This window comes from Vicugna pacos, chromosome 2, assembly GCF_048564905.1.
Source record: "Vicugna pacos chromosome 2, VicPac4, whole genome shotgun sequence".
Classification (NCBI taxonomy): domain Eukaryota; kingdom Metazoa; phylum Chordata; class Mammalia; order Artiodactyla; family Camelidae; genus Vicugna; species Vicugna pacos.
This window is the reverse complement of record NC_132988.1, coordinates 33,498,619-33,513,142: the sequence shown is the minus strand read 5'-3', so window position 1 is coordinate 33,513,142 and position 14,524 is coordinate 33,498,619. Positions and strand designations below refer to the sequence as shown.

At 34.6% G+C, this 14,524-nt stretch overlaps 1 long non-coding RNA gene across 1 annotated transcript in view; it reads right to left on the bottom strand.

The window, feature by feature from the left end:
* Positions 1-13,698, bottom strand: part of LOC140700045 (uncharacterized) — a 31,690-nt gene extending 17,992 nt beyond the window's left edge. Inside the window, exon 1 of the long non-coding RNA XR_012078264.1 lies at positions 13,658-13,698. This is a non-coding gene — a long non-coding RNA (uncharacterized lncRNA). The remainder of the gene's footprint in view (positions 1-13,657) is intronic.
* Between the last annotated feature and the right edge of the window lie 826 nt (positions 13,699-14,524).

Below are 14,524 nucleotides of genomic sequence, written 5' to 3'. Positions count from 1 at the left end.
TTATCACTGTATGAAGGTGAAGGAAACTACCTGGTCATATGATACAAAAAATTAGAAATAGCTCATTTAAAATACACTTTTAGATAGCTAAGATCGGGCTTGTTGTTCAGTTTAAGATGTGTCATACTGCCTTTAAATTACAGTTCTGAAATTATGTATTCCTAATTTCGTAATGTTTACCATGTGGCTAACTGATAAGAAAACTATTCACACTTCCACTCAAGAGGTCAGCAACCTTCTATTACAAACCATCCCATTGCCACAGGTTGAGGGAAAGCCAAGCCTCCTGTCACTCTTCCAGGCCAGAATGCTCTAACCAAAGTAACTAATTCTTTCTTCAAGCTTTAAACTTTAGTCTGCTGTCCAATGAAAATCCATAAAAAATGTTTTCCTTCCAAAAATACCTGTCACAAGTATCAAATCATTCTGTTCATTTCCAGTGCTGGAATTCGGTTAATTTCCTGTAGTATCGATATTTACTCTGCAGAAGGTAGAGGAAGAAGATGGTGCTTGCTAAGTGAAGAAACCCCAATTGTAGAGCATTTCCCAGTTGACTGCAGCAATCTCTAGGCTTCAGGTATTTAAAAGAAATGAATAGACTGCCAAATCGAAAGCCCAAGAAACACATTTCTTCCACTTTTTTTTTTTCATTTAAAAACTAGAAGACATTCTTGAAGGATTTCTCTGGGCTCAACACAAAACCCAAGGGAAAATGCTGATACTGGAAATACTAGTTTTGCGTTTTTTCACCACATCATACATTATTTGGCACAATCTTTTCATTATCCGTCTTGCAACATATCAAAAAACATTACATTTTTCTTTAATTCCAAGCCAACCATTTTGCTCTTATGGGACACCGGTCATATGAAGGATTTAGCTGTATTTTATTTATATGTTCATTTATTTGGTTAAAATAAAAATTGAAAAGGGACTTCTGAGGTCTCTTTTCACAGCTGTGATTAGAGAAAAATGGAAATCCAAAGCAATAAAATTTGTAGAACTGTAAATCACATTCCATTTTCAGAGTCTGAAAATTGCAGAGATTAAGAAGCTTGGCAAAGAGACATTCATTACTCTTGCACATGGACATTTGTTTAGTTGGTCTACTTATGTTATCACAGAACTTGTGGGGGTGCCCTAATGAGTCACTCAGATGACTTTATGCTCACACATCACTTTGAGGAAGCAGAGGTTAACAACAACAGGTGTTACTGGTCTGAGATATTGTGCAGACTGAAAATGCAATCCTATTTCTTTGGAATCTTTGACTCACAAAAATATGTGAAAAACAGCCCCCAAATGGTTCTGTGCTCCAATTTGATTTTATTTTAGAATTGCTTATGTTACTAGGATTTATGAGTGTTGCTTCCCTGAAAGAATGGCGTATCTTTCAGCTCTCAGTGTGTACTTTAATGGAAATAGTATGCTCTTACGGAATAAAAACTTCTCTGAAGCCCTGCCTAAGACTACTATTTCAAACCAGAACCTCTATATTGTGTCTGGAAAATCACTAACAGAGAAACAGACAGAAAAAGAGCAAATCTGTTTTTTAAATTTTCTTACTGAAACTTCCTGTGTGACTTTCTTGCTAGGATTTTTATTCTTTGGTAGCTGTAGGATATCAGTGATTTGCATTTTGGAAAGTTATCCTGTGTGTTATTTATATACCATATCTCTGTTTCAGTTATGTGTTCAACAGCTGCATTCCACATAACCATTAAAGGAGCTGTCAAAAAGCAACACCTTCACAGATAAAGACCTATAAAACTGAAGTCAAAACTTAATTACCCAGTGAAAGCTGTCAGGTGGCTGATGTTTTGAAACAATCAATATTTCTAAATATTTGACATTCATAAGCCTACTATAATTTCATACAAAAGATGTACCTTTCAAATTAAATTTAAGTTAGGTAATTAAGTATGGCTGATACTCCCTGGATACAACACTGGAGAGGCAGGGTAGAAGCCTTGGGTTGTACTGGGTGGTATAACCTACAACATGCTTCAGCTATAGATAATAGACAGATAATAGAGTGTTCCTCAAAGATTTTGTTCATTATCCTTTGGTTTAAAATACTCACATCAAATGTACATTATTTTTAGACCAAGGCAAATTCTGCTTGTTTGGTACACTTACATCTATTTACCAAGACTCATAGAATCTTATGTATGTTACAGATCTCCCTGATAGTTACCCCAGTAAGTTATCAGCTATCTCTGTTCTTTCCAGGCATGAGAAATTCGCCAACTCATAAACCTGAACAGTCCTGTGAAGAATAACTTAAACTCAGAACCTGCTGTCACAGCAGGTTACATTTATGATATACAAGTCTAAAGAATATTTATTCACAATCTTATAAATGTTAATAATTAGTTGAATTAGGTATAGCTCTTTTTACATTATAATATTCTGTATTTCTCATATTTTGTAGAACATCATATAAAATTTATAATATTAAATTAAGTCCAATAAGGTAATTTGTACAAAATTATAGAATTATAGTTTAGAAATACAGTTGTTTTCCTTTTGCCCCCATATAACATGATTACTATACTAATATACAATAGTACTTACTACAGGAGGGGCAATTCAGAGTAAAATATACCATGTCACTATTCTGTTTTATAAATTATTTGTCTCCGGTTTTCTTACAGAAGGATGTTTGATGTAGATTCTTATTATTTTTGAATTTCATCTTACCCTCACCAAACATTTTGCGAAGAAAACTGGGAATTTTTGCTTCATGAAACTCCTTCCTTCCTCTTCTCTTTTTCTCTATTCCCAGCACCAAATAACCTTAATTTATCTTTGTTTTACTAAATAGATTCAAGGTTTCTTCTTCTCAGCTAGTAATAACAACAACAACAACAATTATCATCATGATGATTGAATGCATCCTGTGTATTAGTGTCTGTCATGTACTGGGAATCTAAGATACCTAAGTTTAATAAGTCAGAAACTTTCCCAAATTAATACCCAGTAAATCAGGGAATACACTTAACTGAGACAAAGGAAATAAGCACAGATTGCACTCTCCTTCAAACTGGAACAAAGGTGTTTCCTTTGTAACTTCCTTTTAGTTTGAAATTATTGAAGAAAATTGAAAGGGTGATATATAATTAAATGGTATAGTATTTTAATGTTTAAATGAATATTGCCATGATTTTTCTTTTTTTGGTGAAATAGTTGAGATATAGTATTATGTTTTTAAAATATACAGTTTTAGGTGCTACATAGTAATTTGACATTTGCAAGCATTATGAATTGTTCACAACAAGTCTAGTAACTATCTGTCCCATACAAAGTTATTGGAATATTATTAACTATATTCCTTATGCCGTATATTACATCCCTGCGTCTTATTTATTTTATAACTGGAGGATTATACTACTAATCCCATCCACCTGTTTCATCCCCTAACTCTCCTCCCCTGTGGCATCCACCTATTTATTCTCTGTATATGTGAGTCTATTTTTGTTTGGTTTTGTTTTGTTTTTTGGATTTCATGTACAAGTGAGATCATATAGTATTTGTCTTTCTCCATCTGACTTATTTCACTTGGCATAATACCATATCAATCCATCCAAGTTGTCACAAATGGCAAGATTTCATTTTTAATGGCTGAGTAATGTTCCATTGTAAACAAGCATGTCTGAAACTATTGGTTTGGTTCCAGTAAAAGCAAATATCTCAATAAAACAGGTCACACAGATTTTTTTGGTTTCCCAGTGTATATAAAAATTTATATTTCCACTATACTGTAACATATTAAGTGTGCAATAGCATCATGTCTAAAAAGATACATACCCTAATTAAAAATATTTTATTGCTAAAATATACTGACCATCATCTGAGCCTTCCATGAGTCATAATTTTGCAATAGTAGCATCAGAGTTCACTGGTCACAGATCACCATAACAGACATAATAACAATAATGAAAAAGTTTCTCACATTGTAAGAATTACCAAAACGTGACACAGAGACACAAAGTAATCAAATGTTGTTGGAAAAATGGTGGCTATAGACTTGCTTGACATAGGCTTGACACAAACCTTCAATTTGTAAACAAACAAACAAAAAAAACCGAAACAAAAAACTCAACATTATCTGCGAAGTGAAGTTAAAAGGAAGAGCAATAGAACAAGGTGTGCATGCGTATATTCCACCTCTTCTTTCTCCATTCATCTATTGATGGACATTGAGGATGTCCTCAGGATGGATACTTTCTTATCTTAGCTATTGTAAATAATGCTGCATTAAATATTGATGTGCATATATCTCTTCCAATTAGTGTTTTTTTTCTGATAAATACCCATAAGTGAAATTGATGGAGCTTATGGCAATTCTATTTTTAGTTTTTTGAGGAACCTCCACTGTTTTCCATAGTGGCTGCACCAATTCATAATCCATCAACAGTGTACAAGAGTTTCCTTTACTCCTTGCAAATATTTGTTATTTGTTGTCTTTTTGATGATAGCCATTCTGACAAGTGTGAGGTGGTATGTCATTGTGGTTCTGATACACATTTCCCTGATCATTAGTGATATGAAATATCTTTTCATGTATCTGTTGACCATCTGTATGTCTCCTTTGGAATAATGTGTATTGGGTTCTCTGCACATTTTTAATTGGATTGTTTGGGTTTTTAATATTGAGTTGTGTGAGTTCTTTACATATTTTGGATATTAACTGCTTAAGGGATAAGTCATTTGCAAATATCTTCTATTTAGTAGGCTGCTTTTTTGTATTGCTGGTAGTTTCCTTTGCTCTGCAAAAGCTTCTTAGTTTGATGCGGTCTCATATGTTTATTTTTGCTTTTGTTTCCTTTGCCTGAAGAAACAGTTCCAAAAAATATTGCTAACACCAATGCCAAAGAGTATACTTCTTATGTTTTCTTTTAGGAGTTTTATTGTTTCAGGTCTTATATTTAAGTCTTCAATCCATTTGAGCTTATTTTTGTATATGGTGTGAGAAAGTAGTCTAGTTTGATTCTTTTGCACATAGCTGTTGAGTTTTCCCAACACCATTTATTGTAGAGGCTGTCTTTTCCGCACTGTATATTCTTGCCTCCTTTCTTATAGATTGATTGATCATATAAGTGTGGGTTTATCCTGAGCTCTCTACTCTGTTCCATTGATCTATGTATCTGTTTTTGTGCTAGAACCATATGTTTTGATTACTGTAGCTTGGGGGTATAGTTTGAAATCAGGGACTGTGCTACCTCCAGCTTTGTTCTTTTTTCTCAAGATTGCTTTGGGATCTTTTGTGTTTCCATACAGATATTAAAATTATTTGTTCTAGCTATTTGAAAAATGCCATTGTTATTTTGATTGGGATTGTATTGACTATGTAGATTTCCTTGGATTGTATGATGATTTTAAAAGTATTAATTCTTTCAGTTTATGAGCATGATATCTTTCCATTGTTTGCGTCATCTTCAAATTTCATCAGTGTCTTAACAGTTACATTCCTTCTATATGTACTTTGTTGAGAGTTTTAATCATAAATAGATACTGAATTTTGCAAAAGCTGTTTCTATATCTATTGAGGTGAGATATATGATTTTTATTCTTCAATTTGTTAATATAGTGCATCGCATAGATTAACTTTCAGATATTGAACATCCCTTGGATAAATTGCATCCCTTGGTTAAACCCCCTTGATTATGTTTATGATCCTTTTAATGGATTATTGAATTTGGTTAGCTAATATTTCATTGAGGATTTTTGCATCTTCTTTTAAGTGATATTGGCCTGTAATTTTCCTTCTTTGTGGTATCTTTGTCTAGTTTTGGTATCAGGGTGATACAGGCCTCATAAGGTGAGTTTGGCAGTATTCCTTCCTCTTCATTAAAAAAAAATAATTTGGAAAGGGTAGATGTTAACTCTTCTTTTAAAGAACTGTTGTTTTGTAGAATTCATGTGTGAAGGCTGTCTGGTCCTGGACTTTCGTTTGTTGAGAGTTTTTTAAATTACTGATTAAGCTTTATTTTATTGCTGATAATTGGTTTATTCTTTATATTTTTTGTTTCTTCCTGATTCAGTCTTGGGGTTATGATTTCATTTATTGACATATATAACATACCTTAAGGGAAGCAGCTGCATAATTGTTTACTTTCTACAAGTCTAGAGAAAAGTATATGTATTCTGGTGAAAAAGAATTTTAACAGAAAGTTTTGCTTGAAGTGCAAGTGAAATTAAAATGTGATTGTTTTTTCATATGTAGTGAGTTTTCATATTTAGTGGTTCCCCAAAAGATTTGTCCATGTATTAATCCCTGGAATGTTCCAGGAAAAAATGTCATTGCATATGTGATTAATTTAAGGATCTTGAGCTGAGAAGATTATCCTGGTGGGCCCTAAACTAATGGCAAGTGTCCTTATAAGAGAAAAGTAGAGGGAGATTTGTGACAGATAGAAAATAAAATGACACAAACAAAGGGAAGCTCTGTGAAGGCAAAGGCAGAGCAGTGAGTGATGTGGACACAGTTGTGGTACCAACTGCTACCAGAAGATGGAAAAGGTGAAGAACAGATTCTCCCCTAGAACCTCCAAATGGAGTGCAGCCCTGATGACACCTTGATTTTGGACTTCTGGTCTCCAGGACTGTAAAATAATAAGTTTTTTTGTTTTTTAGCTATCAATTTGTGGTAACTGATTACAGCAGTCACAGAAAACTAATGTATCATATGAGCTCAATAATATAAGCATGTATTCATCAAACCCACTAAGTACAAAGTCCATGAGGGAAAGAACCACTGGGATTTTGTTGATTGCTGTATCTTGCACAGCTAGCTTTGTGAGGCAGTGTATCTGTGAGGCAGAGTATCTATGCACGTGGCTGATTTTAAAAAAAAAAGACTATATATTTCAATCTCCCTTGCTGCTGGATGTGCCCAAGGTACTATTTTTTGTCATAGAGGTAAAAACACATGTGAAGTGGTAACTACAGGACTGTGCCCTTGATAGGAGGGAGCATCATAATGGATGATCAGGAGCCGCCAACTCGTGTAAGAAGTGTATTTCTTTTGGTACAAGATGAAGTGAGATTGAGAACTGAGGTAATGCCTGGAAGAACAAGAGCATCAAAGTGAGGTGGGACTCCTGAATGCCTGTGTAGGCTTTTCTATAAAAGACAGTTTGAAAAGTACCACTGCTTTTTTTTCATATTGGGGCAGGGAGGAATTCTGTCACAACCAAACTTAGTTCTAACTAGTATACAAGATAACTGGCTCATAATATTTGTTGAATGAATTGAATGGGTTTATATAATTATTCAACATAAATATTTTATATCAGGTGACAATTTCTTGGCAAAAATGAGGAAACTTATTTACTTGAAATATTCATTGAATGAAATATTTTTGTACTCTGTCTCCCATTTACCTGCACATAAAAAGATAAGAAATTATCTATTTGTAAGAATTAAATGGAAGTATATACATTGTATTTATATTTTTCTACCTCCTAAATGTAAGCCTTGAAATATTTTATTGATTGCTTTTAAAGTATTCATTATAAATGCTTAAGAGCCAGGTACCAATCCTAATTCTTCATCTGTCATATTACTAGGTTGTACATTTTCACTGAAAAGAACTGTAATGATATCAATGCTTATCATTTCAACTCTAGAATTAAACTTTTCCTACATTAATTATCCATAAACCCATCTTGTCCTAGCATATTTGAAAAAGGAAGTACATTTGAAAGAAATTGCGTTAGATGATGTCTTATTGATGCATCTAAGTTAACTGTGACCTCCATAAAAATACTAGTTCTCTGGAATTTAATTTTTGTTTCCATACTCACATCTATACGCTGCTCAGTGAATGTCTGCTACATTGATTTGTATCTCTTGATGAACCCCTATAGAGATGTTTCTCAGCAGTATTGGGTAATTGTGCACATTCTGGAATTTAAGCAAATTCTGTATCCTGCAGTTAGCTCATCTTGTTGCCTTTATGGAATGGTGAGCTAATGTGTTCCTGACATATGATGTTTTACTCTAGATCTTCAAAGACCCATGAAAAATCTTCCTTTCTAATTATCTATTAAGACAATTTTGTTCCTATGGATGCCAGGAGTAAGAGAGCTAATTGACACAGACTAGTGAAGTTTTTGTAGGAAGGGCCAGGACATAAATCATCAAGCAACTTTCCCCCCCTTTCTTGCCTTCATTTCTCCCTATGTAAGACTCATAATCATCTTCTCAAAAATTCAGATCAGTTTTCTCTCAGAAGAATTTCGCAATCTGTGCAAGTAGAAGTAACCAGCTATCTTTTGTTTCACTACTGAACTTAGTAGTAGCACCATTTTTGTAAATTTTACTTTTGTGCGGGAAGTTGAAAAAAGAACATTCATGGGATTTCTGATATATGGTAGTCTCTAGAATCTACTAATATTCCTGAACCCCCCCCAATCCGTTTAACAGAGTCCTTAGTTCCTGATGAGGCAAATATAGCCACAGTATAGTTTCTAAATGCTGAAGGAATGAGGGAAATGGGAGCAGAGGTGCTTGAAGAGTGAAGATGAGGTGTGATGCAAAAAACCAAGGCTGCCCTTGCAGGTAGAATGGGTTGGCATTGTATTTCGTGAACATGTTGGGATGGCCAATTTCTGAGCAAGATTGGGGGTTAACTTTATACAAATACTAAGACACACACACACACACACACACACACACACACACACACACACACACACACACTGATGGCTCGAAATAATTGAATCTTCATAGAAAAATTGCCCTGGATGGATTCACTCATTGAAGATAGGGTTCACAAAAGAAGGAATCTCAACTTCTCCATCCAGGGCTTTTTAAAGAGGATAAAAATCATAATGCAGATTGAACACTTGCAGAACTTTAGAACCCTTTTTATCAGACTAGAGAACATTACAGTGAGGCATGCACTTCTTTTGCTCTCTATATTGGTTGAAGTTACTAGGTAGATATTAAGAATGGCGTTACTTAAAGTGTGGCCTTGAATCTGTGATTTATTCATTTTTAGATCTTTTTTTCACTTTTCCTGTATGCAATCAGTGTACTTGCCACTTTTTGAAATATATTAAGACAGTGTCCTTGTCTGATTTCAGCAATCTGTCTCACACAATTAGCTGTAATTTTTATTTCCCATTATAAAGCCATGGATTACTTTTCCACTTCAGTCTTTAACTGAACTGGACATTAAAAACTGACTCTTGTTGAGCCACACAAAGCAGTGTTGAGAGTTATTTTGCAGCAAAGCACTGGTGATGTTGACTTTATTTATTACTCAGCCACCTTAATGTAAAATTCAGCGTGGTCAGTGTCATAAAAATCAGGGCAAGAGCTGCAGACAGGCTGGTTGATTCACTCCTGACCACAAGAAATGGACATGCATTTTCAATTCCAACTAAGCATTTAACATCTGTGTGTTACGGCCTTTCCAAAAATCTGACAGAAATGTCATCAATGAAACTGAGAAGAAAATATTTCTGACAGACTTTTTCTTTGGCTTTCTTAGTATTCCATTTGCCAAATTTATGAAGAAAAAAAATCTTGCTCTCCTGTACTTTCCAGATATTTACTTAAAAAAATGAGAAAATCTGGGATCAGTGGCAGAAGATGGGATTGCAAAATGAGCTGCTGTAATAATCAGAACTAAGGAATAACATATTCTTGGCTACTACTATCGCCTAGGGTACTGACTTGGCTCTGAAATAATAAGAGAAGTGGAGTGAAGCATCTTTAACAATATCTAAAATTCCCTGAACTACTTGACAACTTAAAATGTCAAATATATATCTTTCAGGGCAAAAGTATAAGTAGTAAATATATATGTATTTTTAATTCAGGATACAGCATTGAAAAATTATTTTTCATCTTAATGAGATGGACCTGGTCCTTCTTAAAAAGGAAACTCTGGTTTCCTGTTATATACTATGTCTAGGCTCTTAGGGTAAAAGTTATTTATTACCTTAACCACATAACCACATACCTGCATTACCCTATAGTCCCTGCCGTCAGGCAGCTGCCACACAGCTATTAAGTTTCAGAGCTAGAATGTGAAACCAAGTCTTATTTAACTCCAGAGTCCTTCTGCATGATGAGTGCACTATTCTGATCCATAGGAAAAAGTGAAATGCATGTGCTGAGGTGTAACGTGAGCAGGGGATGATGCGTGTTGATCAATAAATAGCCTGTCAACTAGTCTTCTACGTATCCTCTGACACTCTTCCCACTCACCCACGCTCCTTTCAGTCCTTTCATTACACTGGAGCAAAGAGTAGGTGCATCAGATTATTTCACCTTTCTGTTTATTCATATTGTTTATTATGAAAAATACAACCATATCAAAAAAAAGGAACAATTATATAATTGTTCACAGGTATACAGCTTCCATATCTACCAACTCATGGTCAGTCTTCCCCCCAATATTATTCTGAAATGAATCACAAACAACATATTATTTATCTATAAACATTTCAAGTTGTATCTCTAAAATAAAGAACTTAAAAATAACTATAATAATATTAATATTAGACCAAATAAATGAACATTATTTCCTTAATCTTGTCAGTGTTCAAATTCCCCTGATTGTCTCATAGTTTATTTTCAAAAGTTGATTTGTTTGAGACAGGATTCAAGTAAGTTTCATATCTTCCTATTTTACTATTGGTTTATATGTCTTAAGACTCTTTTAATCTGAGGTTCCTTCTCAATCTCGCATATTCTTAATCCTCAACCCCCATTTATTGTTGAAGAAACTGGATGAGACTCGTTCCAAAGCCTGATTTTATTGCTTTCCCAAGTATTTCTTTGTTCCCACTACTTCCTGTAAATTTGTAGTAAGTGCTAAAAGGCTTGATCAGGTACAGATTTGACAAAACTATTTTAGAGTTGCACTCATGTATTACAATCAGGAGTTATATAATGTTTGATAGTCTCTCCTGTAGTGATGTTAACAGTCGTTTATAATCGCTGTTTGGACCATTAACTCATTAACACTTGCAGACAGTGATACTCTAATTCTCTCTGGTTTTTCTTCATTTATCAAGTGGTGTGTATGTGTGTATGGTGTCTTTATTACATAATATGCATATTACCATCAGGAATTACATAATGTTTGATTGTCTTTCCTATATTGTGTACATATAATGTATACACACACGTATATATAGTCTGTCTTTTACTGTAATATATTGGAGATCACTCATAGTATATAAAGATATTCCTTGTGATGTGATTCCTTAGTTTTATGTATCAACTTGACTGTGCTAAGGAACACCCAGATAACTGGTAAAACATTATTTCTGGGTGTATTTGTGCGGGTTTTTCCAGGAGAAATTAGCATTTGAATCCATAGACTGAGTAACGAAGATCAGTCTCACCCCAATGCAGTAGGCATGATCCAAACCCTTGAGGGCCCAAATAGAACAAAAAGAAAGAGAAAAGGTGAGTTTTCTCTCTTTATTCAAGCCAAGATATCTATAATCTCTTGCCGTCAGACATCAGTGGCTCCATTTGGTTCTCAGGCCTTTGGACTTGAACCTAATTACACCATCAGCTTTCCTGGTTCTCTAGCTTGCTGATGACAGCAGGTCATGGCATTTCTTGGCCCCCATAATATCATGAGCCAATTACTACAGTCAATCTCCTCTTGTGTGTATCTATATATATTCTATTGGCTCTGTTCTCTGGAGGACCCAAAATAACACATTCTTCATTTATTTTTCTAGCTGCATAGTATTCCATTATACGGAAATACCACAGTTCACTCAATCATTCCTTATCAATGAACATGTTGGTTATTTCCAGTCTTTAGCTATTTCAAATACTACAAAAGTCAATAGCCTTGTGCCGTCAGTTCATTATATCCTGGCCAGTGTGTCTTTGGGGGTGATATTCTTAGAGGTGAGATTTCTAAGTCAAGGAATAAATGCACATGTTTGATAATCTGAGAATAACTCCCTCTCACACACTGACACTCTTATCTTCAGTGGGTGTCTAATACCCCTTGGGGGTGGGAAATAAACCTTTAACATGAGTAAAAGATCCTGTGGTATCTTCTTTTAACTTGTTTTTCAGTTTCAGTGCCATTATGATCCCTCTCATTCTCTGCTCCAACCACACTGGACTTCTTCAGTTCCTCAAACTAATATATTATCTCTCTATAGAGTTCAGATTATAAAGCTCTCCCTGTCCTCCCCTTGTGCCTGGTTAACTGCTACTCATCAAACAGAGCTCAGCTTAAAGATCACTACTTCAAGGCAGCACCCTTTACCTAGAATCTTGGCTAAGTTCCCTTTTTATTCACTCTTATGAAACCACATTTCTTTCTTTCATATAACTCAAGTCAATTTTTAATTATATATAACCAATTTTGTGATTACCTACCTCCCAGTTTAAGCTTCATGAAGAACAGTAACTTTGCCTGATTTTCTTAGTGTTATATCCCCAGAAACTTTTCAGTCTAGAGTATATGGCACTTACTTAGTAAATATTTCTAAAATGAATAGTTATAGCATATGCTTGCATTTTAACACTGGTGATCTCATGTCATCAAAAGTGCTTTTGTACTACCATGATGCTAAAGTGTCAAAGTTCATAGGCTCAGTTCCTTACACTAATAATTCCACAAACATTTATTCTTTTAATTAATGTTTATTGAATAACTACCATAAATAATGGATACTGGAATTGCAGTGATTAGAACAATTTCTATTGTCAGGAAATTTACAATCTGTAGTGTGTAGTACAAAGAATAATGCAAACATTTGAAATGATTTGGAAATAAATGCTAGGTAAGTGCAGAGTACTCTGAGAGTACAAAGGAAATACATTCTACCCTGGGTGTGGTGGGCGGGGAGAGGGTAGGTGAGTACTGCTGAGTAAGTTCTAAACAATATGAAGGAACTAGCCAGGTAAAGAAGGTGAGGAAAAGTGTTGTAAACATGGGGTAGTAGAAAAGGCACGCTGTACTTTTGGAACAAAAGAGTAAGTGGTGTACCATTTATTATTTGAGATAAGAAATTTGAACTGAAAATTAAACAGGAGCTTTGTTCATCACACAGGAAGTTTAAAGTGATGGCTAATGAGCTTGGTATGAGAACTTGCACTCAACTATTCTAGAATATATGTATGTCTAAGGTCAAAAATATTAAATTATGACAGGAACAGACAACAAAATCTCAGCTGTCCCTGTGTCTTGTTCTTGCATTACTTTTACCATCCTCGTCTGATATAGCAGGGGGAAGAGATAAATAAACAAAGGATGGATTTAATAGTGGTGTAGTTTCAGGTCTAGACAGACTCCTTTCAAGAGACAGTAATAGGTCTCAACTTGAGAACAAGAATTGTGTCAAGTAGCATTATATGTCTTTCACTATAGTATATATAGTATGCACTATATATTTGTAGTGCATACAAAATTTAAAAATCATCTTCAACCTGTTAGAAGGCTCCATGGCCCATTTTTATTACCCTTACTTAAATTCTGATGGCAATAGAAGTGGTAAGATAGGGCAGAAATTTCTAATAGTGACCATATATCCTGTTGATAAGATGCTGAGAAAACAACAAATATAGTTTAGGTAGGAATACAAAAGAAAGTGAGAAATTTGGAAATAACTAGTAAAATTGCATATACCTTTACCATTTGATGCAGAAATCCTACCTCTAAGAATCCAGCAGCCATGAAGAGTCCCCATTAATCCTAGAACAACCAGATCAATCATTAGCCTGAAAAGGAAGATTTCTAACACTTTGAAGGATACAGCAAGAACACATATGATTTTAAATAAAGGAGTATAATGATCTTATTTGCTTTCTAGGAAAAATTCTTTGATAGCAGTATGGAAAAGAAATTGGAGAGGGTCAGTTTAGATCAGGGTCAACAAATATTTTTTCTGGAAAGGGCAAGTTAGTAAATATTTTTGACTTTGTATGACATATAGTCTCTATCCTAATTACTCAGCTGTGTTGTTGCAGCATGAACGCTGACATATACCATAAGTAAATGGTGGGTGTAGATGTGTTCTAATAAAACTTTATTTACACAAATAAGCAGTAGTCTAGATTTTGCCCATAAGCTGTAGTTTGCCACCCCTGGTTTAGAGGAAGGGACAGCAGTTAGGACATTCCTGAAATTCCTAGGTGAGAGAGTCTGGTGGCATAAACAATAGTAGTAGCCATGGTAATGAAGAGAAATGGCACACATAAGTGGCTGAATTAAATGAGTTGGTAATTTATTGATGTGGACTATAAGGGAGAGAAGGGAACCATGGATAACAGCCAGGTTTTTTATTTGGAAAATTTAGAAGATCATTGATGCCACTAGTCAGTGCAAGGAATGCGTTAGGAATAGTTTGTTTTGACACAAAGTATGATGAAGTCCATTTTGGACAAGTCAAATTTGAAATGTCTGTGGGACAGAAAAGTGGAGCTGTTTCTAGTGGGAAAATAGGCACATAGGTGTCTGCTCTGGAATAGATCTGAGCTGGAGAAAAAGATTGCAAATCATTTTTCTTTGAAATAATGAAAC